The sequence below is a fragment of the Patiria miniata genome, unplaced genomic scaffold (genome assembly GCF_015706575.1).
Source record: "Patiria miniata isolate m_02_andy unplaced genomic scaffold, ASM1570657v1 HiC_scaffold_6, whole genome shotgun sequence".
Classification (NCBI taxonomy): domain Eukaryota; kingdom Metazoa; phylum Echinodermata; class Asteroidea; order Valvatida; family Asterinidae; genus Patiria; species Patiria miniata.
The window spans coordinates 25,811,054-25,818,444 of record NW_024037073.1 but is presented as its reverse complement, the minus strand read 5'-3'; the positions used below and the strand labels follow the sequence as shown (position 1 = coordinate 25,818,444).

The 7,391-nt window shown below is 38.8% G+C and overlaps 1 non-coding gene across 1 annotated transcript; it reads right to left on the bottom strand.

The window, feature by feature from the left end:
- Positions 1–3,011: 3,011 nt before the first annotated feature.
- Positions 3,012–3,084, bottom strand: Trnav-aac. Its single transcript has one exon. It is a non-coding gene; the product is annotated as a tRNA-Val (tRNA).
- Between the last annotated feature and the right edge of the window lie 4,307 nt (positions 3,085–7,391).

Genomic DNA, 7,391 nt, shown 5'->3' with positions numbered 1-7,391 from the left:
GATGGCCCTCCAATATCTGCCATGTCATTTCAAGGGTAACTGGACAGGCACTCCAATACATGCCACAGAGAACAATGAGAGTCCTCTGATAACAAAGTGAGTGCCCCCAGCTGGTCAGTATCAGGCACCCTCCAGGGCCTCCAACTCCTGCCAATTGGAGCCTTCACTGTTAAGACAAACTTCTGCCAATAAACTGCAGCTGGAGGGCATTGGCATAACCAACTGACATGCAGTAAACTACCCTCAGAGAGTAAGGGTTAATTAAATAAAACAACGGATGAATTATGCATATCATGTGATACTTCAGTCTCAAACGACAGTATGGATTACGCCTTCACCGACAGCCAGATACTGAAACCCCACTGTCACCCTGATGTTGGGTTATTCCAAGGATCAGGCACCTCCTGTTTTTAACTCTATGCTGATTACAAGCATCTCGCCTTTATGCCAAGTTTCACTGCATTGTTTAAGGGTCTCGATCTAGCTGAGTCTCTGTAATGCTGAAGAGCTCATCAGAAAATATCACTATCAGAGCTGAATCCTTGATCATCTATGCCAAGTCCTGCTGCAAAGTTTCAGGTTCGGCGGATTTCTGCAGAGTGACCCACAGCTCAAACTAACCCAGGACATACACAAAGCTGCTGTATCAGATGTCCCGCTGCAATACTTGAGGATAATAAGCCGAGTCACTGCCACGCAAACGAGCTCAGAAAACATTATCACAACAAAATCATCGACATGCATGCAGGTATTCATCCATGTTCTGCTGCAAAGTGAAAGTTTCCAGCTTTAAGCAGAGTCTCTGCAACATCTCTACAGCTCAGGAAAACACGTCCATGTACAGTTTCTATTGAGCCACTGCAATGGCAGAATCTCTGATGTGCAAGCACAGCTCCGATTTACATCATCTCTGGCTTTGTAGTATCCAAGGATACAGACATCTTAACAGCCCAACTACATGTAGATGCTTATCTGTTTCACCGTTAATGGGTTTCGGCAGGATTACCAATGTGACAGCTCAGAGAAAAACAACCATCTCACTAAGCGTATGTACAGTTAGGCCTACCCAATTAGCTGTAAGCAAGGGGCAGCTTGTACTACTTGCAATCATTTCAGGCCTAGTTGAGTCTGCAGGTGTATATGCCAAGTTTCTTGCATATCATCCAGTAAGGCTTATCCTGGATTTCTAATACTGCAGGTGTTCTGCTGCATAATACGGGTAAACGTCGACCAGGATCTGATGAGCTGTCACTGTCATTTCCCTGCTAACTTAAACAGTACGTGAAGAGCTCTGTCGTGTTTGTTTGGAGACAAATATTCCACCATGCATCAGTGCCTCGTGTTGATCAGTGATGGCGCAAAGTTCACCTATGATCGTTTCCACTGCACTGTAAACTTGTCACCCTGAGATCGAGACCCTTTTTATGCGACTGAGTCAGTTGGACCTGGGGATCAGCACGGGAAGGGTCCCAACTCCCTGAAGAAGCAATTGCAATGACACAGCTGCATACACTGCTTATTAAATTACTCTTTAGAATCCTTGCCAGATCATACATGTTCACATTTGCATTTATTTATAAATCTGATAAATTTGGCTTTAACCCAGGTAAAGTTTTTACTTTACACCAAAATAAATGCACAGTCATATCATGTTTGGCACCAAGATGCAGGAAGAAGTGGCTTACAATTGGCACAAAAGCCATCTTGCTAATAAATACAGATATGGCATTGCACATCAATAATGTGTAATAATTGTATCTTGCACACACCAAGGAGGTCACCCTCTTTAATAAGACTGGCGTGCCAATGCTATCTCACTTTTATTTTCAGTGTACATGTACCCCGCTTTGATCAGGGTATAACGTGTACAAGCAGTGAATGGGCAGATGGCCTCTGGTTTGAAATTGGATCAATATTGTAAGACTCCTGTGGTGTGGGGCGTGGTGTTTTATCAAGACCAAGTGCTCCACGGTACCTTCAGTTTTGTGTTTGAGTGCCATGTATATTGAGCAGTAAATGCCCCACATGAGTAAATACACCACGGCATTGACATGCTGAGCTATATAACTGGTCAACATATAGTTTGAACAATTTCCCTATTTTTAGACATATTTGTAAAAGCAGACTATGTTAGCATACTTTTCATTGTACAGTTTTGTCATGATCTTTTTGTCCTGTAAAACTTACACCAGGAATTCTGGTGCAATCCACTTCTAACTGCAACATACCCAAGGGCTGTTACAAGTACAAGACCATACTCTTACACCAAGCCACTACAATTGCAAACATGTGGGCTCTCTTTCCATTCATCATTAGAAAAATTACACTTTGTCAGTATTTGACTTTTGATGGAATTTGCATCAGGATAATTTATATTATACAAATAATGAATGTTTCACGTTCGTGCAATGGAAAGAAAAATTTCATTCGGTGACAGATGAAATGTTCCATTCCACTCAGCTTCGCCTCGTGTAATGGAACATTTCATCTGTCACCTCATGAAATTAATTCTTACCATTGTACTCACAAACATTCATTATTTATTATAATTACGGGCACTGTATAATCAGTGCTTTTCAACAGAAATTTAAATCAATAGCAAAAGCTATCTTGAAAGGCCAATATATCATTTGCAATTACAGAAATGTAAATAAAATAGCTAACTTTTCAGCTCAAGAGTCACATCTTTAAAAGATCATGAACAAAATGTGTGCCTTTATTTAACAGGTTATTTCATAAGGCAAATTTTTGAGTACTTGCAAATGATCCTATCAAGCCATGTTATTCCAACCTACATGTAGGCCAATGAGACCTTTACTTTCAAAAGATATGCCAGGCCTGTACAGAGGATTTTCAAATGAGTGTCATGTATCATTTCTATCCGGGAGTGTTCATTTCAAGTAGTAAAGACTATTCATAAGATGTAATTTGCATCAATATTAGGTTTTGCCCTTCATCGACGTATAAACACTGTATACTCAGTGTGTTCAACCCGAGTGAAAGTCAGCAAAAGCACTCGGGTGGGAATCGAACCCACAACCTTCTGCTTTGTTGAGCAGACGTCTTACCACTCGACCACCGAGCACAAGAGATTGTTTAACTTTCACTCGGGGGTAACACACCGAGTAGACAGTGGTTATATGTTGGTGAAGGGCAAAACCTAATTATTGCAAATTGTAAAGACTTAGGCCTACATTGTGCAAGCAAAATGTATGCAAGCCATAAATCACAACAAAAATATAATTTAGCTGTTCAAATGACACTTTTCAAAGGTACACGTATAAGCACCCATCCCTGGTGCAGGCCTGCATATTTTATTTTAACTTTTAGTCACTATAGCGCCCAAAACTGCCCTGCCTGTTACTCACTGCCCTGCCTGTTACTCACTGTAGCACCAAAACTGCCCTAGCACTCTTAGGGTACATTCGAGTACAATGTGCATGTAGCTCACCCGGGTCGATGTCTCAGTGGTGGGAACAGGTCACATGCATACATGTGTTGTTTGTTCATTTCAAGAAACGAACAAATTTGGCGGCTGGACAGCGAAAATCTTGAGCGGACCCAAAAATCCACTTATTTCAAGTAAAAAGGTCATTATTTATTAGTTAATTTAACTTTAGAGGCTGTAATTCCAGCCAAACTTTTTTTACTTTTTCAACTTACTGCAAAGCAGTAAATCTCAAAGTTAAGACCCAGTCTGAAATGGGCATTTTGTACAGACATCACGTGAGGATCGTGATGGCCCACGGTTTAATGTTCGATTAGTCCGGCTGTCATAGCTAACGTCTTCTTTTACAGAGACGATCCCAGTGAGCTACTTGAAGGCACCCTATGATTTATTATTCAGTGAATAAATACACTGTAATACAATACAGACCCAGATGCTGATGGGGTAATTATATTGAATGACAGAATTAAAAATCAAAACGATAATAGCAGGTGGTAACTTTGCTCAGTTACAAAACTTAAAAGAATAAAAACAGTATAACAGCTGTTTCTAAACTTAATTTTTTGGCTCTATTGTGTTCTGAAGTTCAGTTTAAGTAAACAGGGTGCCCCCTACAAAATGCAACAGTTGTGATTTTAGGAAACTAAAATGGGATTGTAGGAAAACGTAATATTGTCATGATAAATTTGGTATTGCAAGATGTGCTTGGGCATTAGCTTCAATATGACACCAATTGTAAGTTGATCCTTTTCCAGATGCCTGAACATTCATTGTTTGACTAAAGTAGTCGGAAATGCCCACTACTGCACTTTAGAAGCATTGGTTATCTGGATTTCATATCTAACATCAAAATCAATGAGCTGCTTCCAACAGAAACAAAAAATCGATTGAATCTTAACTTTTATCACTCTTTAAAAATTTCAGATCAATCATATCAATAGTTATTTAGAAGTCTTTTTGCCTATTCTCCAAATCCTTCCACATGTCCAAATGTGGCAATTGTCATTTTATCGTACATCAGTTAAAAAAAAGATTGCTCAGCCAACATGAAAGAACATAAATTGCAATTGGTATCCAATCAAAGCTTATGGTCAAGTGCACTATACACTACCAAAGTTTATATCATCAAATTTTCTTGATTGTTCATAATTACAGTTTTTGAAACTGATGCATTTTTGGAGGGACACCCTATAATAGCTGTTGAAATGCTTTTTGGCAGCCAGGGGAGAGTAGGATTCTCAAAGGGAAGACAGTGGCGTACATATATCGCATTTGGGAAATAAACTCTTCATATGTTCATACACCGCACAACAAACATTTCTTATTACAGCTTAAACAATAAAAAAGTTCTCGCTGATAGGAAATCAGATCTTCATCATTCAAACCTAACTATGAGGTGTTTCACGTGAAAGGGGCCGGGGGGGGGGGGGAGGACTTCCAATAATGACTTCTTTTATCAAGTGGTATTAAATTTTTGTTTCTTTTTGTTTAGAAGTTGTGCACCATGTTACACATACATGTTGTTATAAATATGGTTAGATTATCAACTATTTTCTTTTTTCATTCTTGCAATAGGTTTCATAGAATTCTCTGAGAAGTTGCAGTTGTAAAGAGGAGAGAAATAAAATCTGATAACGCTTGTCCAAAGCTTCACAGAAAATCCTGTTGCCGACCAAGATTTGGTCATTAAGAGAAGCCATAATTTGTGTCAAGTTAGCATTTTAAAGAGATTTTACACTTTACATCAAACATTTGTTTGAAAGTGATATTTATTAGAGCATATGCAATACAGCAACAGTAACACCCTTGAGAAATTAATTGCCATATTCGGTCACATTGCAATATTTGGTCTTTTTGTCAGGCAAAACAACCTACATAATGACACACTAGCAGGGCAAATTCATCAAGGCAACAGAAAGGGACACAGGGGAAAAAAAGTGGCCTGAGTGAATCATAGAAGACCAAGCTCTCGGTGAAAGATTTACTCAAACAGGAAAGAGGTACAGCATATAAGGGCAGCCAGCCTCCAGACTGTTATGATGGAATAGAACCCGTGTTTGTATGGTTTAAAGACATGCAAACTTAGTTGACAGGAAAATGAACCAACTTAGGTATTGACTAGATGCGTATTATGATTTGCAATGTGTCAGGTCACAAAGACAATTATTCCACATGACAAGAACAACTTTGCATGAGGGGATTCAAAAGTAGAGGCCAACAATTGCTGTGTTATTTAGTTTTCACCAAGGAGATAACGCATTTCTCTTCAGAGATATTTTCTCTTCACAACGATTAAAAAGTGTGGCACAGTCTTACCTTTAAAGTGAAACCAGCAACTGGGGCAAGCTCATGTTTCCATGACTCCTGGTCTCCATTCTGTGCATCATCAGTGACAGAAGATGCTACTGAGACGAGAGAAGCTGGGGCTATCCTTGAGGGCTGGATGACTCCTGACTCCTTGGCTATGGAGATGCTCCTCACAGAGTACAGGCAATCATTACTGCTCCTCCAGTGAAGGTTAATGAAGCACGTCTATTGTCTCTGGGTCCAGCACAGGAGTAAGATGCCATGGGTATAGAAGACCCGTAGGCTTGCTAAAGTGGGGAAACATTGCTATGGGTGCCGAGTCCTTGGGTATAGGTGACCCGTCGGACTGTCCAGTGAGGATGGGCCAAAACAGGGATCTTTATTCACTGAGTCTCGTAGGTGATGTCTTGCACTTTACCACATTCACAGCAGATTCTCCAAGTCTGCACTTCAGGTCCTGCTTGTCCTTGTAGGATTGTAAAAGGCTGTGAATACTGATTAGTGTGCCCTTATAAAATAGCATAGCTAACCACCAAACAACTGGCCAGTGGTAAGGTGGTCTTCCAACTGACATTCAATGTGGCACAATGCAGAAGTTTCATTGGAGTCAACATTGATTTGAATTTGTTGACTCTCAAGCAATTTGATCGTCAGAGAAAGCAAATCCCAACTTAAGTGTCCTACATGTATATATTTAGACCTGTTCTGTATACCAATACTCTAATATAGTAAAATGCCATTTTTAATATATTTTCAAAGAGTATGGTGGCATATTGATCTCATTTAATCAATGTTCGCAGTAGCGTTAATCCTTCATCACTGCCTTCAGTATTATTCCCATGCAATATTCACATGCAACTAAACTTTCAAAGTTAACCTGATGAGTATAAAGTATTGACTCAGACATATTCAAGTTGACTATGAAAGGACAATAAATATTACCATATTATGCTATGAATTATCAATAACATATATGCGTATGAGTAATAACTTGAGTACTATATTATTCAAACATTTCCAGAGTTTTTTAATTCAAAAGAATAATTTCACATTTTACTGGTATTTTCAATGCTTTTTGATAGTCGGTAATTGAAGAAAGTAAAATATTTATGGTTAGAAAGTTGGCACATGATCCATATGTGAGAAGAATTAGATTACCATTTTTATTTGTCAAGGTAGGTCTATATCGTGTTTAAATGAAATAATCAGAGAACAGTTTCCAAATTATATTTCGATGAAACACTGAGGCACACAGAGTATGGTGGCATTAATGTTAAATCTATTTTTGCAGTAACATTACCCCCCCCCCCCTTCATTGCCAAAGGAATTATTCCAACGAAATTTTCAAAAAGAGGCATTGTGCATAAGTCTGTTGCTAGCCAGGGAACAGAGTGCTGCATAGACTCAAATCGGGGTAATAGCACACCAGGCCTGTCATTTTTAATCCTTGTTCTGTTCTTTCAGTATATTTTATTTTTTTAAGAATGTGGTGATTATGTGATGTGAACATGTTTTTTTTTCTTGTTTTGTTTTGTCTCATACATGTAGTGCAATATTGTGGCACACGTATCTTCTGTGCATAATTCTTATAATTTACTATTTCACTGTATTGATGTCCTTTATATTATTATATTGT